General features: G+C 38.9%; 1 protein-coding gene across 1 annotated transcript in view; it reads right to left on the reverse strand.

Moving 5' to 3' along the window:
* Positions 1-5,476, reverse strand: part of LOC109435610 (fibronectin type III domain containing protein 3C1-like) — a 60,616-nt gene extending 55,140 nt beyond the window's left edge. Inside the window, exons 1-2 of the mRNA XM_088794750.1 lie at positions 5,344-5,476; positions 3,645-3,726 (exon numbers count right to left, since the gene is read on the reverse strand). The gene's annotated coding sequence lies outside the window, so the exon portion shown is untranslated. The remainder of the gene's footprint in view (positions 1-3,644; positions 3,727-5,343) is intronic.
* Between the last annotated feature and the right edge of the window lie 14,447 nt (positions 5,477-19,923).

The following is a 19,923-nucleotide window of genomic DNA, read 5'->3' on the forward strand; positions in this document are numbered from 1 at the left end:
ACTATGGAGTACACCTGAAACTAATATAATATTGTATGTTAGCTATGTTGTAATAAACATGTTTTAAAAGTATTTTAAATATTCAGGTTGTTACATGCAATTATAAAGAATGGATTTTTTGAAACTTGACATTGTGCTAAGTGAGATATGTCAGACATAAGTCACAGATAAGAAAAACAAGTAGTATACGGTATCACTTACATGTGAAACATAAAAAAGCCAAACTCATAAAAACAGAGGGTTTACCAGATAATGGGGGTGGGAAGATAGGTCAGATGTTGTTAAGGGGTACAAACTTGCAATGAGTAGTAAGTCCTAAAGAACTATAGTATAGAGAATGTACACAATAATATTGTATAATAATCATCAAAGTTGCTAAGAGACTAGAACTTAATTATTCCAACCACTAAAAATAAATAATAATTATGCAACATATTAAAGGTGCTCATAATCACTGCAATGGCAATCATATTACAATATATAAATGTATCAAATTAACATGCTTTACAATTTAAATTTATATAGTGTTATATGTAAAATACAGTGGTACCTCGGTTTTCGAATGTCTCCATTGATGAACATTTCGGTTTACGAACGCCGTAAATTTTATGATATTATTAGATAGTAAAATTCTTGCTAAATTTGCAGTTTTAGGGGTTGATTTTAAAGGTCTGGAATGGATTAATCCATTTTGCATTACTTTCTATGGGGAAACCACGCCTCAGTTTTTGAACGTTTCAGAACTCGAACAGTCTTCCAGAACGGATTATGTTAGAAAACCGAGGTACCACTGTATATTTCAATAAAAATAAAAAGTAAATGTAAAGACTGTATTTTTTTAAAGCCAGAGATTTAATATGCTACTATTACTTTAGATGAATTAAAACATAATTTTAAAGTAAAAAATCTTACAGGGATTCTTGTTACCAATTTCTGCATAGTCCATTTTGTAAAATATTGAGCATAATTTTTAAAAAACTCTATATAGAATTTAAACGTTTGGAGGACGACTTCCAGAAATCAGGCAATGTTAAACAAAGAGACACACAAATAACTCTTGAGCACACAATATTGCACATCAATGAAATGCACAGATAAATAACATACTTGAGATACAAGAATTGTACACTTAAATTCTGAAGTCATGGGAAAGTACACAAGACACACTGTTGGATAAATTTGACAATATGAACTATTATATAGCATGCAACCAACTATGATTAATATGTTTACAGACATACTGGAGGTGCCAAAATATGTTTACACATGACTTGTATTCATCTTTTGTTATTGGGATATATCGTATTTCCCCCAAAATAAGACCTAGCTGGACAATCAGCTCTAAGGCATCTTTTGGAGCAAAAGATAGTATAAAACCGGTCTTATTTTACTATAATAAAAGACCGGGTCTTACATTAATTTTTGCTCCAAATGACACATTAGAGCTTATTGTCTGGCTAGGTCTTATTTTGAGGGGGGGGAACGGTATTGAGTATTACAATTTTAATACAGTTTTTTCCTTTCTTAAAATGGGTATACAGGAGCGGTTGGATGGCTCAGTTGGTTAGAGCACCAGCTCTCAACAACAAGGTTGCCGGTTCAATTCCCACATAGGATGGTGGGCTGCGCCCCCTGCAACTAAGATTGAAAACGGAGACTGGACTTGGAGCCAAGCTGTGCCCTCCACAACTAGATTGAAAGACAACAACTTGGAGCTGATGGGCCCTGAAGAAACACACTGTTCCCCAATATTGCCCCTGCCCAAAAAAAGGTATACATTTTTTGTCACCCTCTGTATATACATATATGCATAGAGAATAGATTGGATGGAAATACACTAGGATTTTTATCACTGGCTATCTCTGATTGGGATTATAAGTGACTTACATTTTTAAAAATGAGTTTTATGTGTTTTCCAAATTTTCTAAAATTACTCTATTTCACTCTTAAAATTAAAACACAAGTTATTTCATTAAAAGGGGAAATGACAGGGTAAACCTAGGACAAATTTGCATCTGTACAACAAATACTGGAACATCAGAATCAAGATCCTCCTCTAAGATCCTCCTCTCCCCCACTTGAAGGATGAAGTAGTTTTAAAGATAAATAAAAAGAAGAATTACCAGGGTACATTATCGAAATAGGACTTTCTATCATTCTGTAGAATTTGTAATAGAAAATATGTATATATAGTATATGAATAGATTTGAGAAGGGACTAGACAAAATTTCAAGATCATCAATCAATATTGGATTATTAGTGAAAACTGAGGATGTATGAGATGCATATCCACTGTTCTGAGGCTGATGCTATAGAAGGTAGTTATGTTTTTCATGAAGTATCTTTCAGTGTCACCTTAAGTCATTGACTACAGAAATGGATGGTCACTGGCTGATCTAGTATAGCATTTCTAACCTCAAAGCTTCTCCATAAAAAAATACTTAAGTCAACAAGTTTTTTTTTTCAAACTAAGGCCCCCAAGAAAATCCAGAACTACAAACATCAGTCATAATTTAAAATTATGTTTAGTTCTGGTGAAGGCTCACGGCATCATATGTTGCATGTGTTATTATTCCTAGAAAGACCCTTGAGTTTCTGTTTGAGTATTGTGGCTCTTTACCCTTTGATGAAATCAATGATACTTTCTGGTTAAATTGTTCTAAAGAATGAAGTTGTTACAAATTATTATGTCAGATTAATACTCTATAAATACATTCCTTATACTGGTGTCATATAACCCTGACTGTTTAAAATTATTTTAATCTCCAAAAAAATTAATTTTCTGCATTGAATAGAATAACATTTCTGTAGTAAAGGCATAAGATGTTATTACAAAAGTTTATTTTAAATGCCATTTAGTCTTTAATTTTAGAAAGGCTACTAACTTTATGTTCTCAAATTATCATTACAAATCAATTTATGCTGAACATTAAAAGGTGTGGCAGAAATAGATTATCTTAAGTAAGAAATTTTAGATTTCAGTCATTTCAAAAATTTAAATTTTAGCCTAAGTGAATTATTTCACTTGTTGAAAGATTAAGTAGAAAGAGCTTGCTTACTTTTAGAAAAAAGTAAGTCAACAAATAAAAACCAAGTGACTATATTTGATAAGTATTAAACTTACCATATTTTTCCTGTTTAGAGACAGTATTTAATTCACTAAGTAGTGTAATTAAAACAGAATGAGAGTTTGTGAAAAATGTTATTTTCCTTTAGAGATGAAAATATTGGTGATAGCTCCAAACTCTAAATCCAAATCATAGCATAACAAACAAAAACAAACAAAACCCAACACACACGCAGTGTGTTAAGATTTTAGAGACCTTGAAACCTAGCAAGTTTAAGTGGCAATTATAAATTTACTTCTCAAATATTTCCAGAACAAATTGCATTATGAATTGCAATTTCAATTTACAGCACAGTTGAAATACGGTAGAAAGAGGCTGAGATTCAAATTTGTCAATTTAATTCTACTGTAATAAAACACAAGGAATTTTCCCTAGAGCTTAAAACTGGATTTGGGGACCTAGGATGTCAGGTTTATACTGATGAGCTGAGCAATTTAAATTTGGAGCTGGAAGTGAGTTTTCAATAAGTGCTTTAAGGGTTTAATAAAAGAAGTCAGCGCTGCAAAAGGTACTTACTCTTATGCTAAAATCTGGCGCTCAGCAGGGATGAGCTGCATGGAACCACCTCGATCTGGGAAGATTTCAAGACAGACTTGCTCTGAGATAGACACACAAACAGGTTGAAAAATTTACCAAAAGAAAAAAAAAGCCATGCTTTGCTAATTCTGCCAACCAGGTTTCTATTTAGCATTGAATGAAAAATTGAACTTTTCTAATAAGTTATTTATTTTTGAGCTTGAAGAACAGTATGAAATAAAACTTAAATTCTGTTAGTGAGAGTTATTTAAAAGTATTCTCAAGATACAAACTAGCTGTATTTGCCTCCCTCCCTGAAAATTTTATTCCTTTATCTTTGATTAAAAACAATTTACATTATCACTTGCAGAGAAAAATATAAACAAGTTTCCAAGAATTAGAGTTAATTTCCATTCTTTGCAAAAAAAAATAAAAAAATTAAGTAACACTTTTAAAAATTGTTGTGGTAAGTTACAAAAATAAACCATGAAAGCTCCTTGGTATTTCTGTCACCCACTCTTTATGACACAGATATTGCTTTACGAATTATGTTTCACTTATATTCATTATTCTTTCAATCTTCTAAGAGAGAGTGGCATAGCCAAAGAGGGGGGCAGCATGCGCAAGAGTGGGGCAGGGGATAGGACAGTATGGAGACTGGAGGGAGAAAAGGGTTGATTTCTCTCTGTAAGGTGTTGTAAGTTATGAATTAATGCTTATGGTTCTTGATTCCTTTGAATATTTGTGAAGATACTGATAATCACTTTTTTCAATGAATTCGGCATTAGTCAAAATCCTTGAAAATAATTTGTCCAATTATCAACGGATTGCTTATATACGGACAAATTTGGGAAAGAAAAAAACTTCCAAGTGTACTACTGAAAGAGACCCAGACAACTTGACTCAAAGGATTTCACATGGCGCCCATTCAAGCAAGTGTTTAATAATAATAATAATAATAATAATAATAATAATAATAATAAATTACAGGTAGAAAAAGCAAGGGCATTACCAATTAGTTTTCTTTTTAGCTTTAGAAAAGTAAATGATTCATAGAAATGATAACGGGTACCCTCAACGTGCGATGCAAAGATACAGAAAAAGCCCAATGATTTCCTAACAAATCAACCTCTCCACCCTAAGCCACAAATAGTGATCACTTAGGTGGTTATAAAAAAAGATTTAAAAATAATAAATAAATAAATAAATAAATAAATAAATAAATAAATAAATAAATAAAAAACAGCGCTGGGCAAAGTTCTTGTGTACATTCCGCAAGGAATTTACATTTCTCTCTTCAATAAAATAAGCACCTAACCGTCATTTACCAGTCAATGTCTACGGAAAAGGAATAAAATGTAACATTAAAATCAACACTGGGCATAAATAGACGAGACTTTCCTGAAAACCGTCCTCCGACCCTAGGAACTCCAGATTCTATAACTGGCGCAGAAAACTAAAGTTACTGTAAAGTCTAGGAACATAGAAAGTAGAAAAAAGGATGGCTGTCCTAAAGCAAGTCACTCTCCAGGTATTTTCTAGTCGGGACAGTGTGTACCGAATAGGAAAAGAGACCGAGCTACAGTGACCCGTCCGAGATTAATAAAGATAAAAGACCGGGCTGGAAAAGCAGTCACCAAACACAAAGACAAGCCGGGAAGTGAAGCTAAGCAAAGAAAGAGGAGAAGGCGGGACCTACTTGGCCCCAGCGGCGGACGCTAGGCGTTGAGGGCGGTGGAATGAAGGTCCTTCCACGCGGCACTCAATGGCTGGCGAGGGAATGCGCCTTTTATACGGTCCCAATCTAATGAGGCTCCAGATGTAAAAAGAGCCCTTGGAGTCCTCTCGCCCTGCCCCCCAACTCGGAAACTCTTCTCCACACCTACTTGAGCCGCCCCCAGTAGCTGTGTAACTCTATCCATCAGCATCCCAGCAACAGGCGAATTCATCTCCAGGCCTGGCGGCCCCGCCCCGTGCTACTCTGTGCGTTCCGTCCGCATCTTCGGTGTCCTCTCCCAGAGCACAAGTCCCCATGCAGAAGTCCTCTTGGAGGCTGTTTCTGTCCCCTTGGCATCTCTGAGCACGCCAACAGCCATTGGGGACAGATGAAAGACACAAAGTTAGGAGCTACAGCAGCAGCAGCAGCAGCTGTTTCTAGCCCAGGGACTGGGAGGGGAGGGGCAAGAAAGAAAAAGTGAGAGGAAAAGAAAAAGAAGAGTGGTCGCTGTGGCCTCAGCGGGGTCACATGGTGGCGAACACTGACAGGTCACCAGGTCAGGGGAAGGTAGTGGCAGTGACTTCTAGGCTGCCTCCCCTCCCTGGCTGCTGAATGAGACCTATTCCCTATCTTCTCTGTCTCTGCGCTTTAAGCAATTAAGTGTCCTCTGGATGTCATCATCACCTTTATGATGGGCATGCAAGAAGTTACCTCGAAAATAATTTGGGTGGCGGACAGAGCCGCTTCCAGACCTCAACGTCTGGGGTCAACAATGGGCAGGGGACGACCGCACGCCTCAGCAGGGAAGGCAAAGTGAGCTGGATGATAGGGGCTCCTTGAAAAGCATTGCCCTCCAGGGAAGATTATATAAAGGACGGAACTTTTTCTGCAGGCCCTCTAGCTCTTTTGCATTTTTTTCTCTAGTCCGTTTAGCAAAGAAATTAGGAGTGACCGTGGAGCGGCCGCCTTTCTTCTGGCTAAGAGTTCCTAGCTTACAGGTCCTCCCAGGTCCTTCCCAGATATGTCCAGCACAATTGCCAGTCGCTGCAGCCTCGCCCTTTGAAAGAGAGACATCAAAGGACTCAGTGTGTGCCTGCCCAGGCCCGGGAGTGGAGAGCCACTGCTCCGGAGTTCTTTGACAGGAGGGCCGTTACCTCATTGTATACCAGGCTATTCATTGATTTGCGCAATCGTGGGACCCGCCAACCTTTTCTTCCGTTCTCTTGAGATTAGCGCTCCCAATTTGCAAACCTATCTCCTTGGCCGTTTCATTGTGTGAATTCTGTTTCTTAAGGGTCGCAGCAGCTGCGGCCCCGAATGAAAGAGGAAATTGCTGAATCATAGGATTGAACACAAGTGTTAGCTAACAAAAGGATTTGTGAGGGGAAAGGGCAGGGGCACTTAAAAATACTATAACTCACAATGAACGGTGTAGCCAGGCTCCCTCTTCCCCGCCCATCCCCCATGCTCTCCAATAAGTTGATGTGAGAGTCTCTCCAGCCTGGCTAAGGCAAGAGTAAACAAACTGTTATTTAAGAGTTATAGAGATGCTAATGTTTGACGGGAGACAAATGCCAGGACCTGAGTTTGGGGGATGGTGATCCTCAGATAGGAGTTCAGTCAATTCAATTAAATCTACTGCCTTTATGAAGAGTTTACTGCTGTTGGTATCAGAGAAGGGGTGGGGGGGGGAGAGAGTTCTAGGAGAGTTCTAGGAGAGGTGAGATCCGTTCCCAATTGCCTAAACTTAAGAAACCTGATGAAAAAGTTTGGGAGGTTTGAGAGTAGCTATGGAGGTGTTATCATGCAAAACGTCTAGCTGCTTGCTGCAGGAAAACCAAAACTCAGGAGGCAAGATTGGTGGAAAGAAAAGCAGTTTTATTCCAAAATGCCAGCATTAAGGGAAGAGAATGGACCCCCTGTCACAAACACTGCCTTCCTCTCTCAATATCGCTAAAAGTTTTATAGACATGCAAGGATGAGCAGAACAAAGAAAAGGAGAAGTTAGACAGGCAACACCAGGAAAAAAAAGCTTCCCAGAGGCTGGTCTGCCCCAGGGACAGGAGTGGGTCCCATACAGATGCAAAAACTTCCCTCAAGTCATGGGGCCAGGCATGCACTAGGTCTGAAGTAAACAGAACCATTGAAACTGGTATGCATAGCAAATGAATAGTAAACAGAGTCATTAAGAATGGTGGGAGGTGAGGGAAGCAAAGAATGAAGAAAAAAAAAAAAAACTTTCAAAAAGTCCCAAGCCAAACCGTGGTCAAACAGAATTACACCAGAGGTTTAAATTTAAAAAATAGAAGATCACTGTTACAGAGTCAGCAATTTCTGAAGACATCAGGCAAGCAGGAGCAGCTCTGCGGAATGAAGGTGGGTACTGCCAGTATACCAAATAGACCAATAGGGACTGCAGGCAGAGCCAAAGACAAAGTGAGTTCACAAATAAAGCACGCGGCTGGAACTGTGGAATTGGGAATAAAAAGCTAACAGGAAAGTCAAGGAATCCCCAGATTTAGACTGCTAAAGGAGCTAACTGGAGGAGAAATAAGGAGGGTCTGAAAGTGACTGGAACAGGAGGACAAGTAAAAATTAAATAAAGAATACTGACAGATGTACTTGTAACTTACTTATGGAATCAAATGTAGGAAACTTTGAACCATGGGGCTGCCCAAACATCTCATTTAAGGGTGAAAGTGGAATCCAGTGAGGTGCCGGAACTTGCTGTTTAGTGGCAAGACTACTCTCCTGACTCTCAACTCTGTGCTCTCTACCACCCACACCCTCAAAGCTTAGATGAAGGAGGTCTGCACTTCACTTTGCAGCACTGCAGTTTGCCTAGTTTAAGAGAAGTTCTAATCTCAAGGAGAGCTGCCACAGCTGAAAGAAGGAAAGGCTGTTGGTTTCTCCAAAGGCAGCAACCATGTCTTACGTTTTTTACCCCTTTCACAGGATCCTTTATGGTAGCCTCCAAATGTTCAAACTGGAGAGTGCTTTGGGGATTTTTGTAAGCTGTTTTTGTTATATTTGACCTTAGACAAGATTTCTTTGTGGAGACATTTGAAAGTGCACACAGATAACTTATTTGCCAGGCAAACGACAAACAGCTCATAGGGATTTACCACTAAAAGAATTTAGTCTAGCTCTGAGCACCATGAAAACTGAGAGAATTTGGAAAAGTGGAATGCGGAGATGGTATACTGAAAACACCATCAGCGAAGTGTCCAAAAAAAAAAAAAAGGAACATGGTGACAGACAGAAGTCTAGTTTCATTCTTTTGCATGTGGCTTTCCAATTCTTCCAGCACCATTTATTGAAGACACTGTCTTCTCCATTGCATATTTTTGGCTCCTTTGTTGAAAATTATCTGTCCATATTTATGTGGGTTTATTTCTGGGTTCTCAATTCTATTCCATTGGTCTGTGTGTCTGTTGTTCTGCCAATACCATACTGTTTTAATTATTGTTGCCCTGTAGTACAAGCTAAAGTCAGGGAGTCTGATATTGGATCAAAGACCTAAACATAAGACCTGAAACAATAAACTGCATAGAACAAAACTTATGGACCTTGGGTTCAAAGAGGATTTTATGAATTTGACTTTGCTAAGTGAAAAAGTCGGAAAGAAAAACTAGAGAACCATATGATTTCACTGTATGTGGTATGTAAACCAAAAACAACAAAAGAACAAGACAAGAAAATGAGAAACAAAAACTCATAGACACAGACAATAGTTTAGTGGTTAACAGAGGGTAAGGGGGGTGGGGGGTGGGAGATGAGGGTAAGGGGGATCAAATATATGGTGATGGAAGGAGAACTGACTCTGGGTGATGAACACACAGTGGGATTTATAGATGATATAGTAAAGAATTGTACACCTGAAATCTATGTAATTTTACTAACAATTGTCACCCCAATAAACTGTAACTAAAATAAAGAATTTGACTTCAAAGGCAAGGGAAGTAAAAGCCAAAATAAACGACCGGGACTATATTAAACTAAAAAGCTTCTGCACAACAAAATAAACCATTGACAAGATAAAGAGGCAACCAACTGAATGGGAGAAAATTTTTTGCAAACAACACCTCTGATAAGGGGCTAATATCCAAAATATATAAGAAACTCATACAACTAAACAACAAAACAACAAACAATCCAATTAAAAATGGGCAGGGAGGATATACAGATGGCCAATAGACATATGAAAAATGCTCAACATCACTAATCATCAGAAAAATGCAAATAAAAACCACAATGAGATATCACCTAACACCAGTTAGAATGCCTATCATCAACAAGACAAATAGTAACAGGTGTTGGAGAGGCGGTGGAGAAAAAGGAACCCTTATACACTGTTGGTGGGAATGCAGACTGGTGCAGCCGCTATGGAAGGCTGTGTGGAGGTTCCTCAAAAATTAAGAAAAGAATTACCATATGACCCAGCAATCCCTTTCCTGGGTATCTACCCAAAAAAATCTGAAAACATTTATACATAAAGACTTGTGTGCTCCAATATTCATTGCAGCTTTGTTTACGGTGGCCAAGACATGGAAACAACCAAAATGTCTCCTTCGATAGATGATTGGATAAAGAAGATATGGTACATACATACACAATGGAGTACTATTCTGCCGTATGAAAAGATGAAATAGTGCCATTTGCGACAACATGCATGAATCTTGAGATTGTTATGCTAAGCAAAATAAGTTAGACAGAAAAAGTAGAGAACCATGTGATTTCAGTGATATGTGGTATATAAAACTGAAAACAACAAAGGAACAAGACAAACAAATGAAAAAACAAAATGTCATAGACATAGACAATGGTTTTTATTTTTTTTATTTATTTATTTTTTATTAAATTTATTGGGGTGACAATTGTTAGTAAAATTACATAGATTTCAGGTGTACAATTCTGTATTACATCATCTATAAATCCCACTGTGTGTTCATCACCCAGAGTCAGTTCTCCTTCCATCACCATATATTTGATCCCCCTTACCCTCATCTCCCACCCCCCACCCCCCGCCCCCCTTACCCTCTGGCAACCACTAAACTATTGTCTGTGTCTATGAGTTTCTGTTTCTCATTTGTTTGTCTTGTTCTTTTGTTGTTTTTGGTTTATATACCACATATCAGTGAAATCACATGGTTCTCTGCTTTTTCTGTCTGACTTGTTTTGCTCAGCATTACTCTCTCAAGATCCATCCATGTTGTCACAAATGTTCCTATATCATCTTTTCTTACAGCCGAATAGTATTCCATTGTGTATATATACCACAACTTCTTTATCCATTCATCTATCGAAGGACATTTTGGTTGTTTCCATGTCTTGGCCACCGTAAACAAAGCTGCAATGAACATTGGAGCACACGTGTCTTTATCTCTAAATGTTTTCAGATTTTTTGGGTAGATACCCAGAAGAGGGATTGCTGGGTCATATGGCAATTCTATTCGTAATTCTTTGAGAAACCTCCACACTGCCTTCCATAACGGCTGTACCAGTCTGCATTCCCACCAACAGTGTATGAGGGTTCCTTTTTCTCCACAGCCTCTCCAACATTTGTTGCTATTTGTCTTGTTGATGATAGCCATTCTGACTGGGGTGAGGTGATATCTCATTGTGGTTTTGATTTGCATTTCTCTGATGATTAGTGATGTTGAGCATTTTTTCATATGTCTATTTGCCATTTGTATGTCCTCTTTGGAGAAATGTCTCTTCAAGTCCTCTGCCCATTTTTCAATTGGGTTGTTTGTTTTTTTGTTGTTGAGTTGCATGAGTTCCTTGTATATTCTGGATACTAGCCCCTTATCGGAGGCACTGTTTGCAAAAATCTTCTCCCATTCAGTTGGTGGCCTCTTTATTTTGTCAATGGTTTCTTTTGCTGTGCAGAAGCTTTTAAGTTTCATATAGTCCCATTCGTTTATTTTAGCTTTTACTTCCATTGCCTTTGGAGTCAAGTTCATAAAATGCTCTTTGAACCCAAGGTCCATAAGTTTAGTACCTATGTTTTCTTCTATGCAGTTTATTGTGTCAGGTCTTATGCTTAAGTCTTTGATCCATTTTGAATTAACTTTGGTACATGGTGACAAATAGCAGTCCAGTTTCATTCTTTTGCACGTGGCTATCCAATTCTCCCAGCACCATTTATTGAAGAGGCTGTCTTTCCTCCATTGTATGTTTTTAGCTTCTTTGTCAAAAATTATCTGTCCATATTTATGTGGTTTTATTTCTGGGTTCTCAATTCTATTCCATTGGTCTATGTGTCTGTTTTTCTGCCAATACCATGCTGTTTTGATTATTGTAGCCCTGTAGTACAAGCCAAAGTCAGGAAGTGTGATACCTCCATTATTGTTCTTCTTCCTTAAGATTGCTTTGGCTATTCGGGGTCTTTTGTGGTTCCAAACAAATCTGATGATTTTTTGTTCTATTTCTTTAAAATATGCCATTGGGATTTTGATGGGGATTGCATTGAATCTGTATATTGCTTTGGGTAATATGGCCATTTTAACTATGTTGATTCTTCCAATCCATGAGCACGGAATGTCTTTCCATTTCTTTGTGTCTTCTTCAATTTCTTTCAAAAATGTCTTATAGTTTTCAGCATATAGGTCTTTCACATCCTTGGTTAAGTTTATTCCTAGGTATTTTATTCTTTTTGCTGCAATTGCAAAAGGAATTGTTTTTTGTATTTCTTTTTCTGAGATTTCATTGTTAGTATATAGGAAGGCAATGGACTTTTGTGCGTTGATTTTGTAGCCGGCAACTTTACTGTATTCGTTGATTGTTTCTAATAGCTTTTTGGTGGAGTCTTTAGGGTTTTCTATATATAGCATCATGTCATCTGCAAAGAGTGATAATTTAACTTCTTCATTCCCAATTTGGATGCCTTTTATTTCTTTCTCTTGCCTGATTGCTCTGGCAAGGACTTCCAACACTATGTTGAAAAGCAGAGGTGATAGGGGACATCCCTGTCGTGTTCCTGAACGTAGAGCAAAGGGCTTCAGTTTTTCTCCATTAATTATGAGATTAGCAGAGGGTTTGTCATATATGGCCTTTATTATGTTAAGGTATTTTCCTTCTATACCCATTTTATTAAGTGTTTTAATCATAAATGGATGTTGTATCTTGTCAAATGCTTTTTCTGCATCAATTGATATAATCATATGATTTTTGTCCTTTATTTTGTTTATGTGATGTATCACATTGATGGATTTGCGTATGTTGAACCATCCTTGTGCCCCGGGGATGAACCCCACTTGGTCGTGATGAATAATCTTTTTAATGCAATGTTGTATTCGATTTGCTAGAATTTTATTTAGGATTTTTGCATCGGTATTCATTAGAGATATTGGTCTGTAGTTTTCTTTTTTTGTGTGATCCTTACCAGGTTTCGGTATCAGGGTAATGTTGGCCTCATAGAATGAGTTAGGGAGTACTGTCTCTTCTTCAATTTTTTGGAAGAGTTTGTGCAGAATTGGTATTAGATCCTCTTTGAAGGTTTGGTAGAATTCACTAGTGAAGCCATCTGGTCCCGGACTTTTGCTTTTGGGAAGGTTTTGGATGACTGATTCAATTTCGTTACTGGTGATCGGTCTGTTTAGATTTTCCATTTCTTCATGGTTCAGCCTTGGAAGGCTATATGTTTCTAAGAACTTGTCCATTTCTTCTAGGTTGTTGAATTTGGTGGCATATAGTCCTTCATAGTATTCTTGGATGATCCTTTGTATTTCTGTGGTGTCCGTGATAACTTCCCCTTTTACGTTTCTGATTTTGTTAATCAGTGTCTTCTCTCTTTTTATCTTAGTAAGTCTAGCCAAGGGTTTGTCAATTTTGTTAATCTTTTCAAAGAACCAACCCTTTGTGACATTAATTTTTTCTATTGTCTTTTTGTTCTCTATTTCATTTAGTTCTGCTCTAGTTTTTGTGATTTCCTTTCTTCTGCTGACCTTGGGTTTTACTTGTTCTTCTTTTTCTAGTTCTTTAAGGTGTAACATGAGGTTATTTATTTGGGAGTTTTCTTGTTTCTTGAGATAGGCCTGTAATGAGATAAATTTCCCTCTTAAAACTGCTTTCGCTGCATCCCAAAAATTTTGGTAGGATGTATTTTCATTCTCATTTGTTTCTATGTATCTTTTGATCTCTCCTCTAATTTCTTCTTTGACCCAGTCCTTCTTTAAAAGTATGTTGTTTAATCTCCATGTATTTGTGTTTTTTCCCCGCTTTCTTTTTACAGTTGATATCCAATTTCAAAGCCTTGTGATCAGAGAATATGCATGGTATGATTTCAATCTTCTTAAATTTGTTGAGACTGATTTTATGTCGCAATATATGGTCTATCCTTGAGAATGTTCCATGTACACTAGAAAAGAATGTATAGTCTGATGTTTCAGGATGAAGTGCTCTATAAATGTCAATTATGTCCATTTCATTGAATGTGTCATTCAGGGCTACTATTTTGTTATTTATTTTCTGTTTGGATGATCTATCCATAGCTGTCAATGATGTATTTAATTCCCCTAATATAATTGTATTTTGGTCAATTTCTCCCTTTAGTTCTGTTAGTAGTTGCTTCGTGTATTTCGGTGCTCCCTGATTGGGGGCATAAATATTGATGACTGTTATGTCTTCTTGTTGTACAGTCCCCTTCACCATTATGAAATGTCCATCTTTGTCTCTTGTTATCTTTTTCACCTTGAAGTCTGTTTCATCTGGTATCATTATGGCTACACCTGATTTTCTCTGGGCACCATTTGCTTGGAGTGTCAATTTCTACCCTTTCACTTTGAGTCTATGCTTGTCCTTGTAGCTGAGATGTGTCTCTTGGAGACAGCATATGGTTGGATTTAGTTTTTTGATCCAATCTGCTACTCTGTGACTTTTTATTGGTGAGTTCAGTCCATTTACGTTTAGAGTGATTATTGATATGTGAGGATTTCCGGTCATTTTATCTTTAGTTTTCTGGTAAGGCTGTGTCTCCATTGTTTCTTTGCCTTTTTGTTTTTGTCTATTATTTCTGTGTGGTGGTATTCTATGATGTTTCCCTCTGTTTCTTCTTTTATTTCAGTATATATTTCAGTTCTGGATTTATTTTGAGTGGTTACCCTTAAGTTTATGTAAAAGAAAGTTTGATAATTAGAGTATTCCATTTTCTTCAGCACGCTTACTTTCTCCATTGCCATATTCCGGTTCAGGCCTTTACTCTCCTCCTTTTTGAGTTTTGGTTGCCACAAATTGTCCCTGTTGATGGTGGTCGAATAGCCTCCTTTAGTATTTCTTGTAGTGCAGGTCGTGTATTAGAAAATTCCCTCAGCTTCTGTATGTCTGGAAAGGTCTTTATTCCTCCTTCATAGCTAAAGGATATCTTTGCTGGATATATTATTCTTGGCTCATGATTTCTCTCTTTCAATAGTTTGAATATTTGGTTCCACTCCCTCCTGGCTTGTAGAGTTTCTGCTGAAAAATCTGATGATAATCTAACGGGCTTTCCTTTGTAAGTTACGGTCTTCTTTTCCCTGGCTGCCTTGAGGATTCTTTCTTTGTCGTTGATTTTATACAGCTTCAATACAATGTGCCTTGGAGAAGGTCTGTTGGGATTGAGGTAACTAGGTGTTCTATTTGCTTCTTGGATTCGAGGGTCCAGTTCTGTCCACAAATTTGGGAAGTTCTCATCGACGATTTGTTTGAATATATTCTCTGTTCACTTTTCTCTTTCTTCTCCTTCTGGTATGCCCATTATTCTTATATTGCTCTTTCTGATGGAGTCTGAAAGTTCTTGTAGAGTACTTTCATTTCTTTGAAGTCTCAAGTCTCTTTCTTCTTCTATCTGTGTCATTTCCAGGTTTATATCTTCGATGTCACTGATTCTTTCCTCCATCTGGTCAACTCTACTACCTAAGCTGGTTATTTCATTCTTAATTTCTTCTATTGAGTTCTTAATCTCCAGAAATTCTCTTTGGTTCTTTTTTAAAATTTCAATCTCTTTCGTAAAATCCTCATGTTGTTCTTTGATTGAGTTTCTGAGTTCCTTTAACTGCCTATCTGTGTTTTCTTGTATCTCGTTGAGTTTTTTCAGAACTGCAATCTTGAATTCTCTGTCACTGAAGTCACATATTGCTGTATCTTTAAGTGCCTTCTCTGGAGATTTTTCACTTTCTTTCTGAGCTATCTTGTTGCCTTGGTTATTCATGGCGATTACTGGTTTACTATTTCTCTTCCTAGACTTCTACAGGAGTGACTTCTGCAACAGGTTGATAGGAAGAGGTCTTTCTTTTGTTTTCCAGTACTTTTTGGTAGAATGTCTTATTATTTCTCCAACTGCAATTTATTTTTCTTCTCCCACACGGTAGTGCTATGTTTTCTCTGCACTATTCCTGGTTCTCACACAATGGGGGGATTCCCTGGGAGACGGGCTTCTCCTCTGTTAGTAGTTCGTCTAGGTCACAGGGCTCAGTGTCCCGGTGGGTATGCGGAGAGCTTTTGATGTTCCAAAGCTCTTCTAGCTCCTGATTCAGAGCCCGTATGTTTCAGCAGTTCTGTTTACTCCTGCAGGGATCCGCCTAGATAGGTGGGGTCAGGGGCGGGGTAAGTTGTGAGAGGTGGCCCAGAGCAATGGCGGCAAACACCACCACAGCTGGTCCTGCTTCTACAGCTCCCTCCCCTTTGCCGGAACTAGTTGGGCTGTGAATTTGTGTTTGCGGTCCACAGTTCTCAAAACAGCAAATTTTCTGTTGTTTTGATCTGACACTACTACTGTTTCGGTTCTAGCACCGCCAGGTGGGGGCTAGGCGAGCTCTGGGAGGGGAGGGAGGGGGCGGCTAGTCTCAGTGCCTAAGGCTCCGTTCTCTGCTCAGCAGTTCGGGCTTAAACCACCGTTTTCAGCTTTTTTCCCTCAGTCTTTTCTCCGAGGTCTCTGTCGTGAGCGTTGGGTTCAGCCGTGGTATATGCTGTCCCCTCAGCCCTGTGGAGCCCTGGCGGAGCCCTAGCAGTCTGATCTCCCGCATCGCGGTAGTTCCGGAAAGCAGCGAGCTCGGAGCACTGGGCTAGGTCTGCTTCCTGCGCCCGCGCGGCTCAGTCTCCACGCACTTCTCCCTTTCCTCCACCCTCCACTCGCGCGAATTTCCCACCTGTAGGTGATTTCAGTCGGTAGTGGGCCTCTTCGTCTTGCGTGTCTGCTGTGCAGGGAGTCCTTTGTGGAGTTTTTGTTGTTCGATTCGTTGTAATTTCCAGGGGAGCTTTACAGAGGCTCACCTCACGCCCCCATTTTTCCGGAAGTCGATTTCATTCTTCTTTATGGCTGAGTAATACTCCATTGTATAAATGTACCAGTTTCTTAATCCAGATTTTCTTACTAGTCTAGTACCCAACTGGCACTATGCATAGTTATTACCATATTATTGACTATATTCTCTATGCTTTATTTTTCATTCCTAGGACTACTTTGTAACTATCAGTTTGTACTTCTTAATTCATTCACCTTTTCTATCTGCCCCCCTTCCTCCTCCCATCTATCACCCCAATAGATCTAGTACCAATGTGGCACCATACATGGCCATTACAATATTATTGACTATATTTCTTATGCTATACCCTAAATCTCCAAGACAACTTTGTAACAACCAATTTGTACTTCTTAATCCCTTCCCCTTTTTCATGCATCCTTTCAACCCCATTCCCATCTGGCAGCCATCAAAATATTCTCTGTATTTATGAGTTTGTTTCTGTTTTGCTTGTTTATTTTGTTCTTTAGATTCCACATATAAGCGAAATCATATTGCATCTGTCTTTCACTGTCTGACATACTCCTCTCAGCACAACACCCTCCAGGTCCATCCATGCTGTTGCAGATGGCAAGAACCTATTCACATCCATGGCCGAACAGTATTCCATTGTGTATATGTAACACTTACTCTTTATCCATTCACCAATCGATGGACACCCAGGTTGTCTCGACATCTTAGCCATTGTAAACAATGCTGCAATGAACATATGGATGCACTCATTCCCTCAATGTACCATTTTGGGTTTCTTAGGATAAATAGCCGGAAGTGGGATTACTGGGTCTTTCTTTGTCTCTTGTGATTGCCTTTGTTTTAAAGTCTATTTTGTCTGCTATAAGTAGTGCTACTTCAGGATTTTGTTTTTCCATTTCCATTTTCCCAAAATATCTTTTTTCATCCCTTTACTTTCAGTCTGTGTATTCCTTTCAATCTGAAGTGAATCTCTTGTAGGCAGTATATGTAAGGGCATTGTTTTCTTATCCATTCAGCCACCCTATCTTTTTTTTTTTGGAACATTTAATCCATTTACATTTAAAGTAATTGTTGATAGATATGTAGTTATTGCCATTTTATTATTCATAATTTTGATCTTTTTGTTTTAAAGAAGTCCCTTTTAGAGTCCTTGTAATGCTAGTTTGGTGTTGATGAACTCTTTTACCGTTTTCTCATCTGTGAAGCTCTTCATCTGTTCTTAATTTTAAATGATAGCTTTGCTGGGTAGAGTTGTAATTCCTTGTTTTTCATCACTGAATATTGTGCCTCTCTCTTCTGGCCTGCAAGTTTCTGTTGAGAAATCAGCTGACAATTTTATGGGAGCTCTTTTGTAGTTAACTAACTGTTTTTTTCTTGCTGCTTTTAAGATTATCTCTTTGTCTTTAATGTTTAGCATTTTCATTATGATGTGTCTTGGAGTGGGCCTCTTTCGGTTCATCTTGTTTGGGACTCTGTGTTTCCTGGGCTTGTATATTTATTTTCTTTGCCAGGTTAGGGAAGTTTTCTATCATTATTTCTTCAAGTTGGGTTTCAAATTCTTGCTCTTTCTCTCTTCTCCTTCTGATTCCCCTATGATGCGAATGTTGGTATGCTTGATGATGTCCTAGAGGCCCCTTAAACTTTCTTCATTTTTTTTGTTTTGTGTTCTGTTTTCTCTTTCCTGTTCAGATTGGCTGTTTTCTGTGACCTTGTCTTCTAAAATCACTGATTCAATCCTCTGCTTCATCTTATCTACTGTTGATTCCCTCTAATGTATTTTTCATTTCAGTTGTTTTTTCTTTATTTCTGACTGTTTCGTTTTTTTGTTTTTTTATCTCTATTTTTAACATTTCCTATCTCTTTGTTGAAGCTCTGTCTCAGATCATTGAGCATCCTTATAACCAGTGTATTGAATGCTGCATCTGGTAGATTGCTCTTCTCTATTTTGTTTAATTCTTTTTCTGGACCTTTGTTCTGTTTTTTTATTTGGGACATGTTTCTTTATCTCCCCATTTTGTGTGCCCCTGGGTTTGTTTCTATGTATTATGTAGAGCTGCTATGTCTCCCAGTCTTAGTAGTGTGGCATTACATAGTGTCCTGTGGGGTCCAGTGGTGCAGTCTCTCTAGTCACCAGAGCTGGGTGTTCCAGATGTGTCCCTTGTATGGGTTGTGTGTGCCCTCCTGTTGTAGTTGAGCCTTGGTTGCTCTTTGCAAGTTAGTGGGAGGGATTGACCCTTGGGCTGATTGCGAAAACTGGCCATGACTATAGTGGAGGAACTATGATACAAAGACTGACCCTACAGAGCAGGGTTTGCTTTATCAGGGCTCTGGTGCCTGTCCAGTCTGCACCTTGGGTGTGTTATCCCTGGACGTGGCCAGGTGATACTCCAGCTTGGTCAGAAGCTGGCCACTGTGCACACTAACACTGTGGCCTCCTAGGAGGGGACCTGATGCTGACCAAAGTCATCCACAGCCTGTGCCCTGCTTGGGGCCATGTGGTATGAGCCAGAAAGCAATCTTCAAATGGCCACTGCCCCTGCTGGGCTTGGAGGTGCCTTGAGAGGCCAATCTGAGAATCAAGGCCAACTGTTGCTAGTGCCATGCTTAAGGCTGCTCAGCCAGAGGTATGAGACATGCCAAAACCAGACACTGCTTGTTTGGGTTTCGTGAACCTTTGAGAGATTTTAGGAAAGTCCACAGCATGACCTGGAAGTGGCTTGGGTATGCCCAAAAGTTGGGTGTGGCATGGTCTCAGGGAATCACTAGGTTGGGGTGGATAAAGGTGATAGCCAGTTTGATGGTGATGCATATGGTGTCTGGTCCTATCTGCATGCAGAGAGTGGGAGAGCTCAACAAAGAAACAATGGCTTCTGCCAACTCCTTTGTCCAGGAGAAAGCTGCAACTCCATTCCTTGTCCTGAAGCCCTGTATGTCCCTGGAACATTTTGGGCTGCTTTCCCAGCACTGGAGCTTAGAGCAAGGGAGTCTATCAATGAGTAAGTCCATGCATGGGTACTTTAAGAGGGACTGCAGACAACTGCAGTTTGGACAACCAAAATGGTGCAGTAAGTAAAGGCTGTGTTTACCTTCTCTCACAACCACATCAAAATTACAACTAATCTACAAAACAACCATTATTGTGAATCACCTAAAATCAAGCTTAACTGAAGCTTTTCAACTAAGGACTTGCAGAAGAAGCCACCTGAACTTGTAGGAAGGTCAGAGATGAGGCATGGGCTGATCCTACACCCACCTGTGACCATTAAACATTGGGAGGGCTATTTCGGCTGTGGGGTTCCCACCATCTCCT

Source organism: Rhinolophus sinicus, chromosome 18, assembly GCF_057876585.1.
Source record: "Rhinolophus sinicus isolate RSI-liver-muscle chromosome 18, RSI-T2T, whole genome shotgun sequence".
Taxonomy (NCBI): Eukaryota; Metazoa; Chordata; class Mammalia; order Chiroptera; family Rhinolophidae; genus Rhinolophus; species Rhinolophus sinicus.